At 40.1% G+C, this 26001-nt stretch overlaps 1 protein-coding gene across 26 annotated transcripts in view; it reads left to right on the top strand.

The window, feature by feature from the left end:
- The window catches only part of LOC122765983 (adhesion G protein-coupled receptor L3-like), a 196362-nt gene continuing 170361 nt past the window's right edge, over positions 1 to 26001 (top strand). For 13 of the 26 annotated variants that reach the window (XM_044020538.1, XM_044020516.1, XM_044020529.1 and 10 more), the window contains exons 1-2: positions 4699 to 5269; positions 25044 to 25126. The gene's annotated coding sequence lies outside the window, so the exon portion shown is untranslated. Of the gene's footprint in view, positions 21 to 4693; positions 5270 to 21775; positions 21796 to 25043; positions 25127 to 26001 lie in introns of those variants that run through there. The other 13 variants (XM_044020534.1, XM_044020537.1, XM_044020532.1 and 10 more) reach the window with 5 other exon arrangements.

Genomic DNA, 26001 nt, shown 5'->3' with positions numbered 1-26001 from the left:
TCACCTGTTGCTGATTATGGGTAAGTCGTTTACAGCCTGTTTTCATATGTAAGTCTGCATAAACATGGGATATTAAAAACAATAAATGAGTATAGAGGGTAGTTAGGTTAAGTGGAGTTTCCAAAATGACTATAGAAGGTTTGTCTCTGTATGTTTGCCCTGGATAGTCTGGCATACTGTCCAGGGTGTAGGTGAATCCTATCACAACTGCTATTGTGTGACCCCACAGCCCTGAGTGGTAGATAATGAGTGGATGGATATATATATTTTTTTATCTCTTCCCACATGTAACCACAGCTTTAAATAACATGAATAGCTGTCATTTCGCAAAAATAAACTTTAAGTGTTCAAATTTAGTATGCGACTATTGGAAACTGAAATTCTGAAGTGTGTATTGGGGAAGTCTATTCTCAGTTTCCTTTCTGGTGACTTCTGCTTCAGTTTTGAAGACGTTTTGTCTTGTGGAAAATACAGATACACTGTGGGTATTTTTTTTTTGCGTAAAAGCAGCTTCAAAAACCGTGGTAGACCTTGTCTTTAAATAAATAGACCCAGCGTACTAATTGTCGATTCAGTTCTCGCAAATATTTCTCCACTTTTCCACTCGAGCAAAGACACACGCTACATTTGCGTTCATGAATGGAATGTGTAATCTAGCCTTGCTCCCACACACTCACTGCAGACACTCAGACGTGATCCTGCTCATCCAGTGGAGGAAAGAGCTTTTCATTTTGGTTTATTCAATTACACATTCATTCTGTTCTAAAGTTTGTGTCACAATTCATCTGAGGTGGATGGCAACCCGGTTGCCAATTAAATTATGCAAGCCTCTCTGTAAAGGCTGAATGCAATATGTCTGAGTCATCGTTTGAATGAGATTTAAAAGAGAACTATACCTTGTTCCTAAAAACAAACAAAATGGATCCATAATATCCAGTTTGATTGTACCATCTGAATGATCTGAAATGAGGTTGTTGCCCAACATTTTGTGGCACTGCCTTGTTGAAGAATTTAGGCTGCACTGCCGTGGGTGTTGCTTCGTGAGGTTTCTTGAAGCTGATGTAATACTCGATGTAGGCAGGTGGTCATGCCCACTGACAGTGGGTAGTCATGTGCCTGCGCACACACTCAATTTAAGCATGGGCAACTCTTAAAAGAATGACACTGACAAAGCGGTAATGCCACATTTTAAATGCATCGTGAAACAGAGCTACAGCATCACAGTCTAAGGGCCTTCCTCTGACCTTGGTCGTACATGACCTTGGTTTTAGAAGTAAAATCATCACATTTTGGACTACAATCAGTACCACATCTTGGCATTTTATTTTCTCCATTATGCCTCAGCCAGATGCAGTTTTTCAGCGTTTGTAATTTGTTCAAATGCTAAAAACAGCATATGTTTAGGCTTCTGTGATAAGGTAGTAAGTTAGGATTCTTGTCTGTCTTTTGGGAACAAAAGCAGAAGCCAGCTGACATTATGAGTGTTAAAAAACAGGAGATCATCAGTTTGCATTTCCTTTTGGCAGTCAATTTGAGAAGTGATCTATTAATTGTTGATCCTTGTTATTTTTTGCTGATTAAATTTCCCAATTTTAGCAATCACAGTACTTTTTTTTATAGAAACACACACCTGCACAATTTAGAAGATTCTTAAAATTGTTGGCAATTCTTTTGATAATCAGTACTAGTAATAGCCAGATAGCTCAGTTATGTTAACACATGTGCCCCTGTTGGGCAAAGGGCCCAGGTTCAATTCTGTGGGGTTTGTTTTGCTGCATGTCTTTCTTTTCTCTCTTTCATGCTTAAATGTCCTGTCCAATAGTGGAAAAAAAGTACAATAATATTATAATAATAGTAACATAAGAATTGATTCATTGTTGCAGCCCCAAAAGTAAAGTAAAATGATAGAATTGCTGCCTTTGTGTGGCTTCAAAACATGATTTTGATAAAAAAAAAAAAAAACATTCATTGTTCAGCCCCATTTAATACCAACTAACACATGTTCAATTTGGTGTATTGTTTTAGTGCAGTTGAACAAACATGTCACATTTTGTCATGTGGACCCACACATAAACAGCTGGAGAAGTGTCTATTGAATAGTCACCTGAAGCACTGCTGCATGTGCTCATGTCAGAACTAAGCTTGCTAGCATGGATGAACATGGAGAATGGCCTCCGCATTATTAGATTCACATTGCAAAACAACTGTCCCCAAAAGCCTTATATTTCCTCAACAGCTTTTTATTTGGCAACAGCAGGTGAGAAGCTGTACAGAGGTTTTATTGTGTCGTGCATCACTTTATGGTGTTCAATTATGTCTGTGTCTCAGGTGCTTAACTCTGTATTTAGTAAATCCATCGTTGGCAGCTGGAAGTTTTGCATTAGTGTATTACACACACAATTATACATGTTGCCATGGAACGGATATGCCGATGCTGACAAGGAAATCAACAATGAAATTAGCCTGTTAAGCTTAAACTACTTGACTTGATGTTAAGAATAGTTAAATACAATTACACAAATACACAATAGTGTGTTCTTTGAAAAGTAAATCCTTTAAAAGACTGCTGTATTAAAAGCAAGACAGTGAGACTAAATGCATTCTAATTTAGCTAGATTAGTATGTGCTATATGCAGATTTCATGTATTACGGCATCTGTGTTGAAATCTTTGATTCAATTGATGCCTAATTGGTTTTAAACCTCCAGTATCTAACTTCATCAGCAGAAATAAGCCGAATATTATACATACATTTGAAAGTTTATTAAACCTCACATTTCCTCCTTCAGCAGATGTGCAGCAACACTGGCCTTCACAAAAACATGGAATATGAGCTTGTCTCAGCCTACTACTGACAGAAATACTGTATCTGGCTCATTGCTCCCTGAAATAAGCAGCTGATTTGTTTTCCATGTGTTGGGTCAGATGATGTACAATGTGTTGGGTCAGATGATGTTTTTGGAGCTGTACCACTGACAGCTGATGTTATCTCATTCTTGGGGACAGTTAGTGTTTCGATTAACATGACAAAATGAAATATCTGCCAGCATTAAGCATGAAACAAATCCCCTTATTGATGCATTTGCTCAATAATAGAATAAAAGGTATGTTTATGTTGCTGATGGGTACACTTTATTAGCATAAAAACCTAACATTTCACACAGCTTCTTTGTCGTTTGGAAAGTTTGTCTTGTGAAAGTATTTTGTTTGCTTTATAGCAGTGCCAGAAAAAAAACGACAAGCCCTGAGAAGAAATGCTGTCTAGTTTGAGTCATTCCTTTTCAGAAGGCCACAGTACATGCAGTTCAGGGATGTTTCCCAGTGCTGCTATGATTTGCTTTTTTCTGCAATGAAATGAGATAGCTGGTCCAACTTCCTTTCACTGTCTTAAAGTACTTTGCCTTTGCAACGGAGGGTGTGGAAAAGCTGTTCGTCCTTTAACCATGAAGCATATTCAGGGAACTGATTCAATTCTGACTCCTATTCTTTTAGTCCGTTGGCATATGCATCTCCACTGACGGTGTGATATTCACATTACTGCTATTTTGCAGACTGAGACTCTTATTTTGTAGTCCCTGTGTATCCTTGGCTGCAGCATAGTGCATGGCACTTAAGGTGTCGCTTTGAAGCTACCTGGTTTATGCAAGCGTAATGGCAGGCAGCTTTGGTCAGTGCTCCACCTGGAGAAATCCATTTGCATCGGAACTGCATGGAAAGCAGTGCCAGGGAGAGATAACGCTGCATCTTTTCTTACTGAGGCAGCCAGTTATTTTTCATCAGGGCGTTCAGGAGTTCAAGGTGTTTCTCAGACAGGAAACAAGAGCAAAAATGTGCCTCACCATGTCTGTGCTAGCATGGGCTCATTAGCAGAGCTCCGTGCGAAGGATTGAGTGATTACTTGTTATTGTTTGATTGTAATTAGGATTATTAAAGTGATTAATTGGCCATCGGATGATTGAGAGGGTGAACGCAGACTTGGCTCCAGCTGGAAGTGTGCTGCAGCTGGTGCAGCTAGTGCAAAGGTCACTCCAGGTAAGGATAATGTATTTAACAATTTCAATTGCTATTTGCTATTTTATTTTTAATACAATTTTGTTAATTTCCACATACCTTTCATGCCAGTCCCTGCTAAAAGGGGGGGGGAAAGGCAGTCAAAGAAGCAGCTGGAGTTATAAGATACAGCAGCCTCCAGCAAACAGATTTGTATGAACAATTGGCTTCCAGCAAGAAAAGGCACCATTAACTGGTAAAACTTAAAAACCAGATGCTGTCACATCTCATGCAAGCAAGCCGCTCCCCCAGAGAACACAGTTTATGAATGAAATAACTTTTTTACATCTGCAAACATTATAATTTAGCATGCTTGGCGGCATTTCATCTGCCACACCTATAACTGTCCTCATCAGCTCAAATCTCCAGGCTGCAGTTCCTTTAATTGAACTATTGATGGACAACTTGAAATGTTTTAATCAGGTCGTTGATTTTACATTGATTTCACAGGCGCACAGACGGAATGTAATATTATATTTCAACGTTGGTCTTTTTTTTTTTGTTTTGCCAGCAAAGGCAAGACTCACTATAGGTTCAGAGGGGCTTTGGTTTGTGGCATGTTATCCAGTGTTTGCTGCTAGGTGGAGCCCGAGTATACGGCGAGAGCGGCAGTCCACATCCGAGTTTTTGCTCTCACCTTTCACTGGCTCTCCAAGCCCTCGGTCTCCATACAGAATTACTCCCAGCCAGTGCGCACTGTTGGTCTGTCACTGTCGCGGAGAGCCGAACAACTTAGGTTCTTCTCTTCCCTCACGTTACCCTCCGTCTTTAAAATTCCTCAGGATACTCTTCTTTTTTTGAGTGCGTGAGTGTGTGCGGTGAAGGCTGCTGACGGGACGTGATGTAGCCCCCGCACAGAAGGACGCCTTGTGCCATTAAAGGGATGTAAGGGACAGCAGCAGCCGTGGATATAACACGAGGAACCTGCCGTTTCAGTCGCGACATCACCTCGGATTGTGGACGCACAGCAAATTGAGCCCGAGCGTGTTTGTTTCCCCCCCCCCCTTTTTTTTATTACAAGGATATTGAACGCAGCGACACGAGACAACAGTTTGGATCCGTTGTTGTCTCTCCTCGAGCCCTTTCGTCAAGTCTGTTCCTCGCGCACAGTGCGTAAGGACGGTGTCCAGCCGTGTACAGACACTTGAGAGAGAAAACGTACTTTGGATGAAAGGACGTGACATATATCCTCCTTTTCTCCAGTGATTTCTAAACCCGCGGTGAGTCAATAAGATGCACATGCTCGTTTGTTTGTGCGCAAATATGATGTTGGATTGAGCACAGTGCACATGAATGAATGAATGGAGCCCTGCAGCAGTGAGCTCGGTAATGTCAGTCGTGGCATTCGCTCCGCTCTTAATTACTTTAACCGGGCTGTCGATGTGTTCAGGTGTAATCAGCGCCCATCAACGTGCAACATATTGATAGCCAATATGAAAATGTCCATTTCCCGTTGGACGGATGCTCTCCGGTCCTTTGTGCTTCTGAGTTGGATTTCATTTCATTAGTGAATAAATGCAATTGTCTGCTCTAACATAGGTTTTGCAGAGAAGTTGCCAGTGTAATGCAAGTTCTATTATTTTGGAGTTATGCAGGAGATATGATTTTTGATCGGCAACCCTCATTTCCCTGTGATAAAAAAAAAAATGACCCGGTAGAATGTGAAGCATAATGTGTGCCTGTCAAATTAAGACATGTACCAATAAAGGCCTTTTTTTTTGTTCTGGTGCAGTTTGTCCAAAGTGGACAGTGGATGCAGCGGTGTGAGTGTAGGATATGCATTTTTTATAATAGACTGACTGTGTGTAAAGAATAAAAAATATTTCAGTTACCAGATGATATTTGTCCTCAATACCTCCCTTCTCCAAATTGACTCATTTTAAATTTCTAGCTCTCAGCTTTGTGCGTAATAGTGTTTTTAAAAAAAACAAACTGCACACAATAGAGAAAGAGAAAAGCTTGATAATGGTTACTTGTGCTGAGGCACACGTGAGGGAAGTGCAGGGTTTAGTGGCCACTGTACCGAATGCTTTGGTGTGAGGACAATACACTGTCTTTAAACATCAAACTCAAAGTGGAACATATAGAGAAACCTATTGCGTTGAGTCACATCTGAAGTTTGCCCTTCTTTTCCAGTCAGTCACTTGAAATATGGTTCAGTCTCGCCCTGAATGTAGTGTAACAACCGTGCATCTCATTCATGAGCAGTTTCTTCACCAGGCTACGTCCTCTCGTCTTTCCACAGCGTGAATTGTATTTGTCGCCATTTCAAAAATGTATGAACATTCTTGTTTGTTGTAGCCTCATCTGACAATTGGGCTGTGTTCATTATGTCCAGGACTGCAGTGCCATCTGTCACATAATCTGCATTGGTGCAAGTGCCCTCAAGCAGATGACACACACAGTTTATTTTACCAGCAGTGGAAACCTTGACTTCCTTCTCTGGGGGAACTCAAGGGGACATTTGATGCTTTCTGACTAAATGGTTATGTCAACCTGCACTTTGTTTTCCTGTCTCATCCATTTTGATTCAGCTAAACGCCGCTCCTTGTGGAATACAATGCAGGTTGCATTTATTTTTAAGGCAGTTGAACTCGGCATCCGGTGTCATATCTGATGGGATGGAGCTGTGTGAAAGTAATTGTAATCTTGCTTTTCTTGAAGCTGTTGTTTTCTTGCAGTCCATTATAAGCCACTGCTTTACATATTGATGGAATTGGTTATCTCGGGTAAATAAACACAGTGAGATAGTGAGAGATGGTAGGGGGGAAAAAAAAGCAAAGCAAACTGCCTTGTTAGTAACTGATCTACAGTATAACCCTTAACCTCAGAAAACCCCGTACAGGATTCATAAGATGCTGTGTGTGAGCTATTCTTATTGGTACAGTGTAAATCCTCTTGTATGTTGTCTGTTTTCCCCCTGTTTTATGTGTCATATTGTGCTCTAATATGGGTTAATTTTATTTCCCCACAGAAAAGCATGCCTTTTCTTTGTTTGGGTCGTTTGTATTGTTCTTCAGCAGTAATCCCTCTCTTTGTGATGTTCTCCGTTTTCTCCTGTTATCCAGTGTCAATTGTCAGCGAGTGGTCTTCGGTCCACAGGCAGTTCAATTTATTGTATTTGATTTTTTTGCCTTTTTGGGCACAGTCGCAAGCCAGAAGGGAATTCATTGTTGCTGTGTGAATGCAGGCTCCCTGATTTTTCTTTATTAGATTAGCTGATGAGGGATACAACTTCATGGACGTCATGGATTGTGTACAGGGAAGGCTTTTACTCTCAGTGTGGATAATCATTGTTGAAAGTGTTGTCGAAAATCACACACACACACACACACACACACACACACACACACAGTCCTTTTCCACATTATCTACAGGATTTTATACAGTATACTCTATACAGTATATTTTTTAAATGCAACCTTGTCCTAACAATTCAAATCCATTGCTGATGCAGTTCTACTTGACCCTGCTTAGAAAAGCAGTATAGCAGAAACACAGAGTGAATAAATCCCATTTTATGTCTTTATCTAACTGCTTTTTATATAGCTATTTGATATGCCACTGTACAACACATTTTTATGCCCAAGGTCATGGACTGAACGTACTACTCAGAATTTAGATTCGTATTTTATCGCACTGAACAGTCATCTCTCTCAAGGCTGGGGATTGGATTAGATTCACTTTTCATGTTTTTCCACTGCTGGTATAATGAGTTAAATTATTCATTAGTGTTTTATTTATAAAAGTCAGAAAAAAATGTTCAATGCAGGTGGGAATAACAAAGAGTCTTAATAAAATGGCAGGCTTTTTGGCAGTTGGCAGTTAGATTGCAGGTTGTGGTCTTCAGGCCCACACTCATTAGCACCTTCCATACAAGCAGTAGTATAATAATTTATTCCCTACCACATTAGTTTTAGGAAGCGGGGTCCCTGTGCACTTGAAACAATCAGTTGATTAGTCATTTGATAGAATTTAAATTGACAGCTATTGTAAAAGTTTATTCAACTTTTAACTTGAAATCAAACTACTACTAACTAATGACTGGTTGTAAAACCAACAAATTAATGTGTCGGCTAATGTGTGGCACCGCAGAAGTCATTCGTCTAACAGTTTACATCACCATATTTTATGAACTATTTCACTATTTACGGTGTATGTGATCGTTAGGCTGTCTATTTTCCACATGGCAGAGTGTGGGTCAGACTTATTAGCACTCGTAGTCATGACAGGAAACTTACATTTATATTTAATGGAACTTATGAAACTGGGCTTATTTTTTGTCTTATCATTGGCAGCACAGCAGAAGTTGTTTAGTTAGAAAAAAGGACTAAATGATGGATTTTAAAACGTATTGAGCACTTTAATGATTGTTTATCTCAACAGCTTAATGCTGACAGAGAAACATGCTCAGAGAAGGAAGATGGTGTGCATTTTGTTTGTTGTTGACTGATGTTTCTCTACCTAAGTACTGTATCTAGAGTGACCTCACAGACGGGGCAAACTTGTAAAATAATTTCCTTATATTTGCAATTAATGTCTAGCTTTCTTTTTTATTTGTAATATTTAAACATGTGTTTGCAAAATGGGATAAGGCAGGCCACCATTTTTCTACTGTATTCACATTTCCTCAGGTCAAATCTCACCCACAGCTACAGTGAGGCCCTTGGTTTTTGAAGGTCTTACAGACCCGAGTTATCATGCTGTTAGGAGTGAGACAGGTTGATACGCAGGGGCCCTCTCTCTGGCAGACGTGTCACAGAAGGAGAAAAGCAAAAGCTGAAAATGAAAAAGAAAGCACATGGCCTAGAAAAGGTCCTCAGGGTCTTTGCCTCTCAACACTTATGCTGTCCTGTCTCATAAAGACCCTGGACACTGAGGTTTTGACATAAGCTTTCACAAACCCCTGAGCACTAAAATGCAGGAAATGGGCTCACAGTTGAAATGGAGACTTCAGCTGGTTGATGGAAAAAACAGACAATTAGTCTCTTGATTCTCTGCAGCTTGTGATATTTGGGAACATTTAAGTGAATTCTAAAATAACAGGGGACAATACGCAAACTCACCTTTTTAGAAAAGCATATTTTGATTATTATTATTAAAAAATACAAGTTTGTGCACAGTTTTTTCTGGAAGGATTTGAGTGTTTGGCATCAATAACTCTTGTGTTTATCACTGCTCTGGATATAACATGGGAACATAAAAGGATATGATGTGTAAAATGGAGAGTGAAAATGCACTATGATGTGTGTGTGTGTGATACAATAAATAATCATGCCGCAGTATGTCACACATTCTTTGTTCATCTCTCATTTGGCGGCCCAACTTTGTTTCCAGAGTTTCACCTCTTGTTACCTGCATGATGTTTAGGATAATCAAATTCAGTGCAGGCCATTTCTCTGTGGCTGGTTTACAACCAAATGAGTGGTTAGGATGAGAGAGCGGCTGTGTGGGGTATTGATGAGCCTCTTTAAATCATGGGATTTGGAGGGATTTTATACAAGCCCAGTCAGGCTGTGGTGGTGTGATGAGGATAGGGTGAGGTCATGGAAATATTTTACTGGCTCTCTCTTTGACCTGTAATCCTACAAATGAGCACAGATACAAGGCAAAGAGAATACATAGTGTGAAAGTAGGAGATAAGATCATTGGTTGACCATGCTATCAGTGTGGGCCACACTGCATTTACTTGCATTTATAGAACAGAACAGACCACCAATACAGTTGCTTTGGTGTTTTAATCCCACTAGTATGATGCTGTAATTTGTGCATTACATTTAAATAAAGGCCTGCTGCATGGTATTGTCATTAATAGTGTATACATTACCATGACCAGTGGCCATTGGCTGATCAAAAATATTTTCTGTTTTCAAATGCTGTTTTAATTATCTGCAAGCCACCTCGCTGCCCTTAATTCGACGCTTAGTTCAGTTGTTCTTAGGGGGTTAAAACACTTAGCAGGCGTATTTTAACACTCAACAGCTTAAAAAAGCTGCAATAAAAGGTGGATAGCAAAAGGGATGCCAGTGCTACAAATGAAAAGCCACAAAGTAGCCTATGCAAATTCAGATATGTTCACATTCTGAATTTCACCACAATCTTGGTGTTGAAACACAGACTCTTACAAGAACATTTCATAGAGAGGAGTGTCTATGGAATTAGATTTAAGTCTTTATTATCAAACAACACTTTTTCACAAAGCAAGCAACACTTTTTAAGAAGCAAACAACACTTGTATGAATTGACCAAATAAAATATCGATTTTGTCATTCAAAATGATTTGATTTTATTTGTTTGAAAACACACTGTTTGTTTGCAATGATTGGAATGTTGTTCTTGTTGCGTCTGAAAAAAGTGTTGCTTGCTTTGTGAAAAGTGTTGTTTGATAATATTGACAGAAATGTAATTCCGTACATCTGACCAGTGAACAGTACAGTCATCAACTCAGTTTCTATATTGTTAACCTTGGATCCATTAAGAGACAACCAGCCATAGAAAAATAAATGAGTGAAAACGATACTAGCTCAGCTGGAGATATGGACCCAAAAATGTCAACTTAGCATTAAATGCAATCTAAGCCGCTCTTATGACCCTGTTGCTGGTGTTAAAATGTATCCAAAAACTATCAAACTGACAAAGCCTGACAGAGGTGCAATATATCAGCCTATTTACTACTCTCTAAAGTCGGATACATTTGTCTATGTGCATTTTACACTATGACACCCAAGTTTTTTTTTTGCAACATTATTGATGGCTTTTGTTGGTACTGAGGTGTTTTTTTTTTTCCTCCCCCTGAACTTTAGACCAGTGGAGAAGATTTGAACAAAGATGCAACGCTCCTCTGAGACCAAAGCTCTAAAAGAAGTTAATTTATGGCCTGTTTGCGAGGCAGGTTTGGGCTTGAATACATAATAAGGTAGTGCACCTGCAGCCGCATACAAATGAATGGAAATGACGGTTAGTATTTACGCCTCCCTAAACCAGTGGGACCTCCTCATCTGACCACTAATTGGTCAGCAAAGAGAAATGAAGATGGCGTTCCTGTAATCAGGTTGCTGTGTCGGCAAATATCAGGTGCAGATTTGCACATAGTCAAAAATGTGCACATTGAATCATAATGAAGCACTGCAAAAGCAAATGTGTTTTATAGGGACTTGCCAAATGCTCATGTTAACACACATGTTGTTCTGATTATAGATGGTAGATGAGACCAAATAAACATTTTAGCTCCTGAGAATAGACATTTAAAAGGCACAGCAATATTTAACGTATGTACAAAAGCTGCAGTCTAGATTTCGATGTATACAAAATGAATGCATATTCATCTGTTTATATTTTACAGGTCTTTGTTGTATTGCCTAGCACTGTAGTTCTATATGTATGTATATAGATGAAGACAAACACCTTTCCCCTTTCGCTGAACTCCACAACTGTTCTATCCCAACTCCAGGTAAACAACACAAATAAATTAAGTAGTATATTAAATTTAATACAACAAAATAAAGCCTATAAAATATGTAGATTAATGTGTAAAAATAATGCATTTCATAAAAAGTTTATTTCAAGTTTCACTGAGGGGAATTGTCTTCGCTTATTTTACCCAATCTCCTTGATTCACCGCTCAGAACTGAGGAGAAGCATGTTTCCAATTTACCTAAATGTTTGGCTGGCAGGGTGCTTAAGGCCATGGCATAACACTACTGAAAACTCCTTGTCAGTGTAAGCCTTTTGTAATTAGTCAGATATGTTCTGCATTATTGTTTTCCATTTCTTATGGTCTATTATGCCTCCCTGTTATCCTGCTGTACCTCTTTGTAGTTGTCATGTATCTTTTTATCATCATTGCACATTTCCGTTCAGAAGTTATAGATCTACAAAAAATATGATACAAAACTAACAAACATGACATTTAATGTGGTTTCACCATAATATTTTGATCAATTATCCATTACAGTGTTTTCTTCTGAAGATCCAATTAGCCCTCGAGTTTTAAGTGGCCTGTAGTAGAACATAGTATCTTGCTTACTGTGGGAGGAAACAGAAAAACATTTCCTCATTCATACCTGATGAGAATTTGAGTGAGTAGATGCATTACTGGAGGTGAACGGGAACTACAAAGTCTTTTCGTACAGGTGAATTGCTCCACAATGATGGATTTATGCTTCTGTCATGTGAGACCTTTTATTTCTTTTTTCTTGATAGGAGAAAAGGGCATATTTTGTCATGCTTTTAAACCAGGGTGTATTTTGTTGAGTTGATCAGAATCTGATTCCACTTGTGACTTTAAAATATATTGCAGCATTTCAGCAGCTCCCTGTGTGCTTGTGACTTGGACCAAATTGATTTTCTTAATCGATAAGATAGGATTGGATTTAGGAGTGCATGTGAGTGGGGGGTGGATCTGGCTGGAAGTACAGCCTGCATGCTCTTCAGGAGCAGCGCCTTGTTCGCTCCCGCCGTTAACAGCCTCGGTTTACGGTGAACACTGGCTTTTTAATTCTCCCCACTTTGTACATCAGCTATCCTGCTTCATCTCTAGTTTGCTATAATGACAGCAGAACTGTGCATCCACTGGCAAATATAAACTTCCCTGCCAGCCCTTTGTCACCCCTGCAATGGAGATGACAGATTTGATGTACCGCCCCAGTGGAGCACAACCGTTTAAATGACAACACATTTTTGTCTCACCTTGAACTTAATTGACTGCCTGAAAGCTGGCGTTTGAAAAGTGCTGACAGAGTGACTTCAGAAACGGTAGCTATTGACAGAGCCTGTTCTGTGTTGTTTTCAGATGGCTGTCACACCTGCATCTGTATACTACACACAAGAGCAAGGATGCACCGTGTCTTAATAAGAGGAAGGGTATTATGGATGGTTCATGTTAGCACACTTTAGTCCTATTGGGATTAATGTCAGCCTGCATTAGTATGTATTCATTTCTGCAGGGTGGAGAAGTGGAAAATTGTCTCTTTACTATTCAGGCAGGAATTAAAATGCATAGATCCTTATTTAGTCACACTCAGCTTTAGGAAAGGAAATAGTCTAATAATACTCCCGTGTCTGCCTTTTAGTCACCAGTAGCAGTTGTTAACAAGGCACCTGATGACAAGAAGGTTGATGACCCAGTGTCCACCAGTGACTCTGTCACTCATGACAGTATGGGTAGCAGTTACGCCGTCTTTGGAAAAGACCAGCTTCAGCTACACCCCCCTACTCCCCATCCACCTCTACATTGGTCTTGCGTGTGATGCTGAGCCACCACGGCACAGTAGCAGCAACTGTGGGATTTCTTAGGGGGGAACCACAAGACTGTAATCAGTCATTATGTCAGAAGTGAGCCCCATGAGCCCAGCTTCAGCTCATTCAGCCAAATAATAAGCAGCCGATAGTGGTGGCATGAAGGCAGGAACGGAGCCCTCGAGGCAAGGAGCAAGAAAACAGGGGGTCTTTTCCTCTTGTCTACCTACACAGGGACATCACCTTGGTTCAAGGGCTGGATTCAAACAGTGAACTGAACATTTCAGCTGTTGCTCAGAGCCCTCCCTCCAATTAAGGGCAAACGCACCTTGAGGTGCTGACAGGAAATGTGTGGGATAATTTGAGCGACCGTTACTGATCCTTGCACTTCTTTTTCCTCTCATAGTGTTAAGCAACAGTGAGCTTTGGAGAAACTGTCTTTAATGAAGGCAGGCTCAACACAGTTCAGGTAGCACAACCACAGCGCATTCTAAATATCAGTCTCCAGATGCAGATGATTGAAAGAGCTGTATTTATGGGAAACAATAAAAAGGTGTGAATGGCTTTATCTCTGACCAAACCTAACTCTTTAAATGTAATACGGTACCCTTAATTAACGAAACCTAAAAAAAACACCCTGTTGCAAAGACTTGATTAGAATACCATTACAGCACTGCTGACAATGTGGTACTGACAAAGAAAACAGCTCCTCACCCTCACCCATTTCTTTCTTCTCAACCCTTGTGCAGTTTTGTCATTCCATAACAAGGGTCACAGTCTCCCATTGTCTCACCAAAGCCTTCCTCAGCATGGTAGTATTGACTGGTTCTGCTGGGTGAACAGTGCATATAACACCAATACATCATTGGGAAGACAGAATGACAGACAGTGGGAGTTAAGTTGTCAGATAGTCCTCTCCAGGCTTCGTATTCTCCACAGTGATAGTCTTATCTTCTGCACAGAGACTGCATTGATAGTTGCAGTACCCTGCTTCCACAACTTGCAAGTATGATTTCAATTAATATTTTTTCAAGGTGTTTAAACCTGAGAACATAGGTTTAAAAATCTGCTGTTCTGGTAACATTAACGTATGTAAAGCCCCATTTTTGTATTTCAATCACACACTCAAAAAGAAAAAGGTACTCCTATTTTTGTGTTCAAAATAAACATTTAAGATTTTTTTTTTTTTAAAAAAAGCACAAACACATAAAATGTATTAAAAATGACGTGATGTTTAATTTCAAAACTATACAAATCAAACGGCTTAGCATCCACGTTTTGCCCTACAGTCAGAGATATAAATGTGGATTGTTTATTGACTACCACATTATGCTGCTTCTGTAGTAATCTGAAGGTTGATAGCTAGATTAAGCTCATGAAAATTTTAAGCTTTTATAATCTTCTCATAGACCTCCCTTAACACGCTCATACATAATAAATGTAGCTAAAAGTCAGACTGACATAGGTCACACAAAGCTAAACACAGTAGTGTACCAGTTGTGGAACATATGAAACTGCAGCATGCCACCAGACAATGAGCTCACACAGGTCAATGTAAGGCAAACCTTTATGGAATTTCTGCCCATAATGATTAATAAGGGAACTATAGTTTGTGCCCTGGAAGTCAGCAGTGGAATGCTGGAGTTAAGTAGATGTCCGTTATCTGGTTTCATTACACCTGTGTCTGCAGTTTCTGTTTCTTAATGTGTTGTTCTCTGATGTTCATGTGCCATACACTGTCTACTAATGAGTAGCCTGCATTGATTGGAAGAGGCAACAAGGACTGGTTTGTTATGTAATGGCTCAGTCCATAGTGAGAAGTATTGAAATCCGACTATCCACTGTTTTTGACTGCTTCAGACTAAAGGTTCATTGAGCAGGGGTTCTGTTGTCACTCATGAGCACAGTGAAAGGTTAGGCTCCTGTAATCTTGTTTATGTTTTTGGTCAGTGGTAAGCCTCCCTAAGCCAGCTTTGTGTCAAACACAGCTGGAAAGGCCTTTTACAATTTCACCAGAGCAGAAATAATTGGGCCAGCAGCCTGGATGCAGCCATGAGACACAGGTAATTAGCTAATTTCAGTCTCTCAGCTGGTGTTATCAGTGCAGAGAGCTGAAGTTTCAGAGTGTGTAAAAATGATTTATGCTCTTGTGGTGCTTTGGCAGAGGTGGAAATTAAACGAGATGAACAATGTTTTGGTTTAGTTGTTGAAGTCAAAATTTTCTCTCTTAATTTACTCTTTTGGACAAAAATATTCACAGTTATGTTGAGCGTATCCAAAACCTATTTACCTATATGATTTGTTCTGCAAACGATCTATCATAGCAAACAAAGAAGTGTATATGTTCATTTAATTTAGTGAATTGCCGCACAGTCGTTGTCATTAACCTGACTTACCATTCAGTCAACATGAGTCCTGCATACATGGATTTGAGGCTTCATTGAAGCTCCTTCTAATTACAACTGACAGTAGATGATGAAATTGAGCAGGAATGAAGTGCTTTTTGTGCATCGATTTCTTTCTTTTTTATTTATTCATTTTTCTCCCCTGCTTCTGTGGACTGGAGAGAGGGAGAGACTATTGTAGCCTTGTCTATATAGCTGCACAGAAGGCAGATTGGGTTGGGGGTTGGGGCACTTCATGCTTTTCTTTTAATACAATTAGAGCATATGTACATGAAAACATCCTGCTCATCTAATTAGGAGATGTTATTCAATTGAATAGAGTCTGAGGCAGGTCTGGTCAGAGGCCACATAGGCACTTTACCTTTACAGCGGTTTGATGGGTTTTATGATCCATTTTGACATCTGACAAACTTTGACCACCCTTTGGTGCAAGGTGCAGCAAGGGTTGTGAATCAATATTTTAAGCTTTTGCTACAGTTTTCCCCCGAGGGATTTATCCCCATTTCAAGTGCTGTTTCCATGATATAAGCTTTTATTTTGGCAGAATGTTTTCTCACCTGGGTGTTGGGAGTGTGACTGCCACCTCTATTGCCCTCAAGGTCCCTGCAGGATTCCTGCCCAACTTGGCTACCGCAGATGACACTGGACTATAAAAAGATCAGATGCTTTGGAAACCGATGACAGCATGGCGTTTGTTTGCTTGTTTTCAGATAATGCTTCCTCCTGTTTCTTGAGAACTTCCCCTGACCGCGAGCCTAACACAGTCACACCAGCAGATGCGAAAAATCCGTCATGCATAAGAAACCCCACTCCGGCAGCCATCTGTCTTCTTGTGTCTATTACCATGCATTGGCAGTTTATTTTCTTATACCCATATACAATTTTGATGGCATGCACAATATGTTTCACCGATCTCATGACCCGCAAACCTCATTCTAAAATCTCATTTGCGACCTATACGTGACCCAAGTACCAGAAACCAAAAAAAAACATGCTGACTGTCAATATATATAGTTTGCCATTTGCTGCCCCGCTACTGTTACCTCCACTGGGTTGCTGGAATGAATTATTATGCCCAGTTAAAATGAAAATTGACTCCTCCTGACCTGATTCCTAGCTGACCTAACAAAAACAACATGCCATAACAGGTAAAATGCAAGGAGGTCAGATTGCTCACATTACCTTCTCTGGAAACTGGTAAGCAAATTCTGGGGCCATTTCACCAAGTCCAATCAGAGTTTGAAACCCAGTGTGTACTGATGTGAATATGTGAACACAAAGGAAGCATTTCGGGGTTCGGGGGAAGATTGTTTTAAGGGTGAATGCATTTTGCCAGCACTAATTCCTCCACTGGCACTGGACATAATGTAAAATGTAACGTAAGGACACTGGTAATTAAACCATTGTGTCATTGTGATTATCGCAATTAAACATAACTGCAAGGAATGGTAGGAACATCTGCTTCAAAGATGCATTTTTCCATTAGTATGTAGCTCCCTCTTTGGTGTGTGAGCACCAGTGACCACAGCACACTGCTGCTCACCATTATGATTTTTTTCATAATGTGGTGGTTTCTTCTCCTATCCACCCCATTTTTTTACATCTGTGACCATACATTGGAGCCACTGCCTTATTTTCTTATTGCATGTGAACTGATGAGAATATGGCTCTTATCTAATTGCTGCAACCCAAGAAGAATTGAAGACCTATCCACGGCCCATATTGTAACACTGACACAGTCGATGGCCACATCACATCAGCCCCTAGCATGGAGTAATGCAGTGCAGGCTTTCAGTGATGGAGAGATGCCTATCATTCTTTGCTGAGCTTTTACTCTCCTCGGGGCTACGTGTTTAATATGACTCTACAAATGTGATTTAGTGGGCAGATAGCCTTGAGAGTCTTGAGGTCACAGCTTCAGAGACCTCTGGTGTGTAGTGTGGAGCAGCAACGCATGTAGGTTAACATTATCTTGCTGATGTTGGATATATTGTGCTAGGAGAGAGAGCATATAGAAAATCCAGGGAGGGTGTGGGGTAGAGAACAAAGGTTTTTTTTTTTTTCAACATCATTGGCAAAAAAACATTCAGAATTTCCAGACTTTTATGCTTTTCTATTACAGTTTCTTTCCTCTGTGATAATGTATAGCTTTTCCCTTCAAGCAGTCTTGAACGACTTCGCTCACCTGGCTTCAAATTCATATGAAATTTGTCCCACCCTGTCTGTATTCATCCTCAATTCCACAGATTTATGTCACAGCTGAAGGATGCCTGTCCAATTTTCAGCAGGGACAGCAGTGCTGGTGGCAGTGTGTGTGTGTTTGTGTGTGTTTTTAAATGCTCTTGTTAGAGGTGCATCAAGGACACACAGACCACATAGCTCTGTCATTTTTCCAGGCCCTTGTCTTTTCTGTCTGTTTGTTAGCCTGTTTTTTGTTATTTTCTCATCCAAGTTCTCAAAGTTTTTCTGAAAGTATTTGAACATACATGTGCGTGCACAAGAACTCATTGAGGTGTATTGGAAACTGTAATTCAGTGACTAATTGCTTTTTATCCCTGTTGATTCATCCTTTTAGAGACAGTGTAAACTTTCCCCACCTCAGTGGTAACTTCATTCATCCTTGTAAATGAGGAATGTATGCTAAATTAGAAATTAGTCAGAGCTGTTGTATTTGTTCATTTTCATTTTTGCTGAATAACAGATGGTAGATATGGGTTTTCATTGATTTAGAAAACAAAAAAAACAAATGCATTTTTCTTCATTTTAATGTCTTGTTTATTTTTAAAAGCTTTTGCACATACTGTAGATAAGTGGAAATGACTACAACTACATATATCATAGCTACACAGTCTTTGAAGTGAACATTCATCGACAAACTCACAAACTTAATTTTTAGCCTCAAAACAGACAGTGGAAACAGCCTTAACCAGTCACATACCAGTAGATATCTAACCAGCATGAGGTCACACTACTCTGTTGATGCAGTTAGAGTTGTCTTTCTTTGTAGTCGCAGTGAAAGGTTGACGTGGCCCAGATGACTGCCCCTCCTCACAGTGGTCCTGCAGTATCTCACTTGTCTCCTTCCAGGACTGAATGGGCACATTGTGCTGCTGCCCACTGCAGTTCTGCAGACCACTGCGTCCTCCACACACACCTGTCAAGTCATGTCCTTGGCACCTTGGGTGCTGAGACACTCCAGAGCCCCCCCTGCTGCACACATGGTCACTGAACCCTTGTACACCCACAAACACCTAAAAACAGACATTATGTGTAAATAATTACATGTGGGTCTGCACATGTTTGTATGTATGTGAAGACACTGGGTGTAAACAGTCTACTACAAGGCATGCGTACATTTGCACACACACACACACACACATAGTCAACAACTTGAGTTTATTGGAAACACATTTCAAATACTCTGCGACTCTGCCAAGGTTATATTCAGTGTGCAGGTCGGCTTCAGAATTCAGAAAGGGTCAAGTTCCATATTTGTCAGGTTGGGGAGGGCAAGGGCACAGACGGTTGGTTGGAGTGCACGTGCTTGCGCATGGAAAGAGGATTGAGAAGTAACCAGTAATTTGAGCCAGGTCTTCAATCAGTTGCAGATTTTCTGCAGATCGAGTAGAGGAGGGAACTACTGGGGGCATAGGTGCACCCCCCCCCCCCATGCAGCAAATGTGTGTGGTTTACATTAGTGAAGGAAATGTATATATTTTTAAAAAAAGGTGTAACTGCAGCAGGGTTTTTCTTCTGGTTGATCAAAACGGTAAATTTGAAGATTTCATCGTGGACATTTTATTAGAGTATTAAATGTTATCAACTAAACCGATACTATGTTTGAAAAAAAAAAAAAAGAGCAGCACATTAATTGACAGTGAAAACGACTGAACTGATCAAATGATGTTCTCTTAACTTGATTTTTTTTGTTTTCCTTATTTGTTGTATTATCAACATCCAAATCTCCATTTTTTTAAAGTTTGTCAAAGTTAACTATTACAAATTGCAGCTCTGGTTTCCATTGAACAATAAAAACAAAAACATTAAGAGCACTCTCTTATAAGGCATGATGCACTGATGATGATCTCAAGAACATCCTTTGAGCGTCTCTCTTTGGCCTTGGCCAGTAACCCCTCACAGACTGTTCCTGTCTGTGTAGCATTATCATCAAAGCTAAATGACTGTTTCTACATGCACACAACGTGCACCCTCATGAAAGGCCTATGGTGTCATGTCCCACTAGTGTCACCCATACCATTTTCCCCTCTATTGACGTTTATGTTCTGCTGCAAGGTTGGTCATCGTGGAGGGAATATGTATGTATTTCAAATATAGATGAGCATGATTATCATAATGATATTCCCTGGCTAAGGTAAACAGCTCTGTGGCCTCAGCAGAGGGTAAAATTGCGTGTGAATGTATGGCATTTTGACAGCTTGTTTGTGACGATACATTTCACGTCCTCCGCGTCGGGCGTCATAGACATTAAGCCTTTTAAATATTGGCTTTGAGCTGGGATTTGCTGGTGAGACCATGTGATAACTGGAATCTCATTCTGGCTATAAAAGCAATCTGGGGCCTGAGGATGACAGAACATGATATTTACATAAATATTCAAACACATGAGCTTGCATACTCCCACATATAACATTTTAAAATGGAGGTGCTGCGTACCACTTTGGCTGAATGCATTATTCCAGAGGCTGTATGTGTTCATCACTTCTATCAGCTTTGTTTCTGCAGACACAAACAAGAACACATGCACGTAGCACATGGAAACATACAGGCGCATATCCTGAGGTTCTTCCCATTCTAATTAAGGCCAATTAGAGCCTGTATGTGAGGACATCTTCCAGGGAAGGACTGTAGTGTTTGTTGCTGCGTGTCCCACATCACCACTTCTCATTGACATGTCAGCACAGAGCGCACAAGAGAAAAACAAAATAGCAGCAAGCTAATAATAATGGAGATGTATAAGGGGAGTGAAAGAAGTCATGTGGCTGAGAAAGGCAGTTGGAATAAAGAATGAGAAGACACAGATGTAACTACATAATCTTACTGCTATTGCCTGCGAACTCAGTCAATTGTTATCAGCTTCCCTGAATTTAATGTGACCCTTGGGGATAGGGATGCTGCCCATGCATTGACTTCAGTTGGAAATCTTTCCCTTCCTTCTACATGAGCCAGCCATGATCGTTTAACAGATAAAAGCAGTGGAATATACGGTTATATGTTAAAGGGCTTGTTTGTGTGTCATACTTTGGTGTAGTGATGAATTGCTTTCCTTTCCAGAATGTCTGTTTGATTGATGTATTATATGCAGACACTTCCTCCCAGTGTGAGAAGTGTGATAGTTACATTTGGTGAAAGTCACAGTACGTTATTCTGGAAGTGCAGTTTTACCCGAGGGTGCAAATGAAATCTTTACAAAGCCTGGTCATTTCTGTTTCCGAAAGCGGCTCATATTCAAGTCTGTATAATCTATGAAATGCCTGCGAGAAGTCGAATGACTTCCAACCGTGTATGTTGCATACTTCACACTGGAGTATGTAGGTCACTCAAGGTTGGCTCTGCTTGTAAAAGATGTCACCGTTTCAGTTCATTTTCTGTTCATTAGCCATATCTCTTTTCCCCTTTTTCCCCAGAATGCATTGGTCGGCCTGCTAGTTACAGTGTCGCCACTGCAGGGTCATTTAATTTAGAGCCCTGCTCCACCGATTAGGGCTTTTGTTGTGAGTGGCCGTGACTACTGTAACACGGGTGTTTGGGTCAGCGATGGGCACAATAGCTTAGTTACTCTCGCTGACTTCCTCTCTATTTCCTCTCCCTCTCTTTCTCAGCACATTTTCCACTTGGCTGATAAAATAAGCCAGTCTTTGATGAGCTTTGGGCCGGCCACAGTGCTGTGCCTCAGTAAATGCTTTTATAGTGACACACCACAGGCTGTCAGCTTGGATCAGTCATACAGCTGCTGCATGCATCCATTGCTTCGTTTTGTATGCTTTTGTCTCCCGATGGCTTTTTTTTTTTTTTTTTGACACAATGAAGAGCTGCTGGTGTTGACGATGATGATGAATTTTAAGAATGGACTGAGACTTCAATATGTAAGTGTTTGCCTGAAGGCAGAAAGTGTTTTGTTTGGTTAGTCCAACCCAGATTCTCTTGACTTGTTTAAATTCAAAGCCCAGCACCTTTCATTGTGATTAGTTATCTTAATTCAAGGCAGTGTGATGCCTGAGGCTGAGGTAACCAACAGCTATAGAGCAAACACAGGTCAAAACAGAAGATGTCAAGTGCAATAAAGAAATGTATTAATAATTTTGTTTTGTTTTTTAGGTTTGTTATATCATATTCAGCTCCCTCCATTACAGTTTACCTTCCTTATAATGGAAAGCAGCTCCATTAACACATTTCAGTGCATTGTCGAAGCTGCTTTAAAGGATGATGGAAGTCTTTAATGGCAGAAAAGCATTGTTATAGCAAACATGACTGTTAGGTGTGATCAGATGTATAGTGGTCGCTTATACTCATGACCAGACTCATCAGTGATGTCTTGCACTCTGTACCACAATGAATCAATTTCTTGGGGGGTGAAATCAAATTTGGGTGTAAGTTCATGGCAGTGAAAGCATGCTAGTCAGTCTGTTTCACCACTTCACCGCAGTAGATAATGTGCCAGAGAAAATGGCCCCGAGGTTTTTCCCAGGACACTTTTGTGTGACTGCAGTAAAGCTGCTTCATACCTCCTTTTGGACTCAGTATTGATACTGCATCTGTAAACATACTTCAAAATATCAGGGGTCCTGTGCTTACTTAAAGCTGCATTGCATAACCTTTGGATTTCTGTCTCTGTTTGGTGTTTGTGAACAGAAACAATGTAAAATGATTCATATTCCGTGTCCATCATCTGAAAACAGGCTCTATCAAGCTGCAGTATATAATCAGACCGAGACTTAAAAGGTGTATGTGTGTGTGTACAGCGGCAGCGCAGAGGCACTTAATCCTTCAAACTGCTAAAGACCAAAGACCCAGAACATATCACCCTACCAGTCTTAAAAGCAAAATGCTAATATTAGCTTGAGCTGCTGAAATGCGGAGTTGCAGCAGCAGCATTTGGTGTCCCATTCCAAAACTTTGAAAGATGTGGCTTAACAGCTTGTCATAATTACTTCACTACATCACTAACGATAAAGCCGACCCGATTTTAATACACATACAAATGTTTGAGATCTTGCCTCGTGCATCACGGTATATAGACTACACAGATGGAATCTTGTTAAAATTCCAGAAAATAATTGAAAATCAAATTGCAACTGCTATGTTGTTCTGAAAAACAACGCAATCCTGAGTAACTAAACTTTAACTTTCATTAATGGGCATCTTTGGCATTAATGAGCAGCTTTCTGGCACAATTTCATGTCGGGTCATCCCTGCTTGGTACTTTAAAGAAATTGTGAATCTTTGGAATGAACATCTTAGTAGTAATGGTACAAGATTGCCTTAGGTGCCTGGAACTGCCTGGTGTACATTTCTCTGATCCAAAACCCTTTGAAGATATGAAGGAAGCTTCAGTTCCTAACTAATGCCTGGACTGTAACACCAATTATTATAAAAGAGCAGGTTTGAAATTGGCTCAGAGAAATGTCTCTGCTCCGCGAGGACAACCAGAGAGAGAAGTGAATACTGGTTCTATAAGAGATGCATATATACAACTGGAAAAAGATCTATACCATTGCTGTAATTAAAGGAAATTAGTTCTGAATAAAAACAGGATCTTGTGCAAGCGGATGATGAAAGCCAAGCACTGCTCATTAAACTGTCTGGGATATCATTTTTTTATTTTCCTGTTGTCTGTGAACTTGCTATCCCTTTGTGCAACAGTTTGTGGTCAGGATTGTTGCAATATGGTGCGAGTGTGTTCCTTTCCAAACACTTCCAGGCCTGCTAAATGACTGGCAGATGCTCTGTTGACCAAAAAGCCTGCAGTGGTTCAGCGGAATTGACCTATGGCATCTGCTTCCTCTGCCAAAGTCTCACATCTGATCAGCGGACAAACAGCAGATTTGAAAAATTATGACCGCAGCACTTGTTTTGAAGCCAGAATGGCCATTGTGCCCAGATTATGTTTTGAAGATTGGCTGTAGATACGATTATTATTTTTTTCTTTTTTATAACATTGATTGAATTTGGCAGGTTTTAGCAGCTTGAAAATGCATTTATTTATTATTACATTGTTTGTCTGTAATTTGATAACAACTTGTCATGGACAGAGATGGTAGTTTTGAAAAGCATGTGCCAATGCTTTTCAAAGATACGTTGACATGTGAAAGACAAAACAAAACAGTCTTTTAAATTCACTCAAATTCAGTCTCTACCCAATTTGCATAGTAAACGCTGTACTACTGATTAATCCTTTTTTTAATTATTTGGGTTTGTTATTCAAAACCCTTACTTGCTTCAGACACCACAATTACGCAAGTGCTGGTGCTCATCTCTTTTATTATTGCAGGTGAGATTTAATTAAAAATCAAGAAAAGATTGTTTGCATGACAATAAGGAAAGAGACATGTTTCCTGCTTTGTAAGTAAAGAATGAACACTCTTTTTAGTTTCATTCAATGCCTCTTAAAACATGTGCATGTAGGACATCAATTCAGTTCTAATATAAAAGCTTGACCACATCATCTATGCACACAGCCCAGGCATGAAGGCTGAAAGAGAAAGCGACGAGATGGATTGTAACAAAGGCCGAGAGATGAAGCGGGAGAGCAAAATGTGCGCAGCGGGAAAACGAGATGCCGCAAAAGGTGACTGAGGGAGGCAGTCATCAAAATGCTAATGTTGCATGGGATATTTACTGCAGAGTGTTAATGTAGTTTAAAACAGGCTCTTTGTCCTGCAGCCCATCACCAAGCCCCTGTTGGGCCCTAATAAATCAGCCTGTAAAAGCTGATGTGACCTGAATGGCACTTCATACAGCAGCTATTCAGTTCTATCACCAAAGTGGGGACCAGACAACAGCTGAAAAATTTATGAAGATGCCGCTTAATAATGGTCGTCCCAGGAGAGGATAAAGTCTGTGTGTGCGTGTGTGTGTGTGCGTGTGTGTGTGTGTGTGTATGTGTGTGTGTGAGACAAATTATCACTGCAGGCATAAATATGTTTGTTTGTTTGTCTTCTCAGTAAAGTTTTTGTGTTCTAAAGTTGTCCTCACAAACATGAAAAGGTACTTTTGATTATTTAATTATGTGCCTTGCCGGATATTTTAAAATAATCCATTCTGTCATATTACTGTGATGCCACACTGCCCTGCTGTCTCTCCTAACCTGCTTCCTCTTTGTGTTTCCTTCCAGGACAGACCATGGTTTTATTTTCTGGCATGTGATAGACTGGATCTGTGAGGAGCAGACTCGAGATTCACACTCCTTCTCATAAGGTATTGTACTATTCTATTTATGGATGACATTGTGTGTCCGATACTGATACTAATACCAGTTTAATACAGAACTTCTTGTTTTTTCTTTTATGTTAAAACAAATCCACATAGCTCACACGATCGTTGCAGCATGGCAGACGTGTCCATGCCTCACTCACATTCTGGTCAAATTAAATCTTGCATATGTCCTTCTTTACAGCCTGTGCTAAGTGAAACATTTATGTTGTGCTTGGATTGTATCAGATTATATGAATGTCTTTTCCTGATAATGTGATCCAGTAAATTTGACCAGTATCCGATAACCGATTATAACACTTTATTGTATCGGATCATTTCTTATTATAATCATAATTTCTGACTTTCCATCCATTGCTTGACATGAATATGCAGTAGACCAACCATTAACTGCAAACTCAGGTTCTCATTAATACAATGCAGTAATGAAGACCATTCATGTTGGCCAAGTGGGCAATCAGATGGATTTGAAAAAAAAAACAAAAAACATCATGATAGGTAGTACTCATCTTCACCATCTTCTTATGCAAATATGAGGGACATCACTGGTAAGTCTTACATTTCAGCAGCCGGTGTCGAGGAGGCCTTTTGTTTTTTGGTAACCATACATACCCATCAACTATGTTTGGATTTCATTCCCTGATGCAAATTGTGTTTTCGGTGTAATCATGCAAAAGCATTGTTGGCTTCCATTTCTCCAAGCCTCAGTTAGCTTGCTCTCTGCCCACCTTTCCAACCTCCACCACTCAACTGCCAAAACCTCCCCACACCAACCCTTCCTCTTACCAGTGTTCTGTTTATTACTGTTGTTCTCTACAGCACTGTTTTGCCCCCCACCCCCACCCTCAACACACACACAC

The sequence above is a fragment of the Solea senegalensis genome, linkage group LG3 (genome assembly GCF_019176455.1).
Source record: "Solea senegalensis isolate Sse05_10M linkage group LG3, IFAPA_SoseM_1, whole genome shotgun sequence".
NCBI classification, from domain to species: domain Eukaryota; kingdom Metazoa; phylum Chordata; class Actinopteri; order Pleuronectiformes; family Soleidae; genus Solea; species Solea senegalensis.
This window is presented reverse-complemented; position numbering and strand designations above follow the sequence as displayed.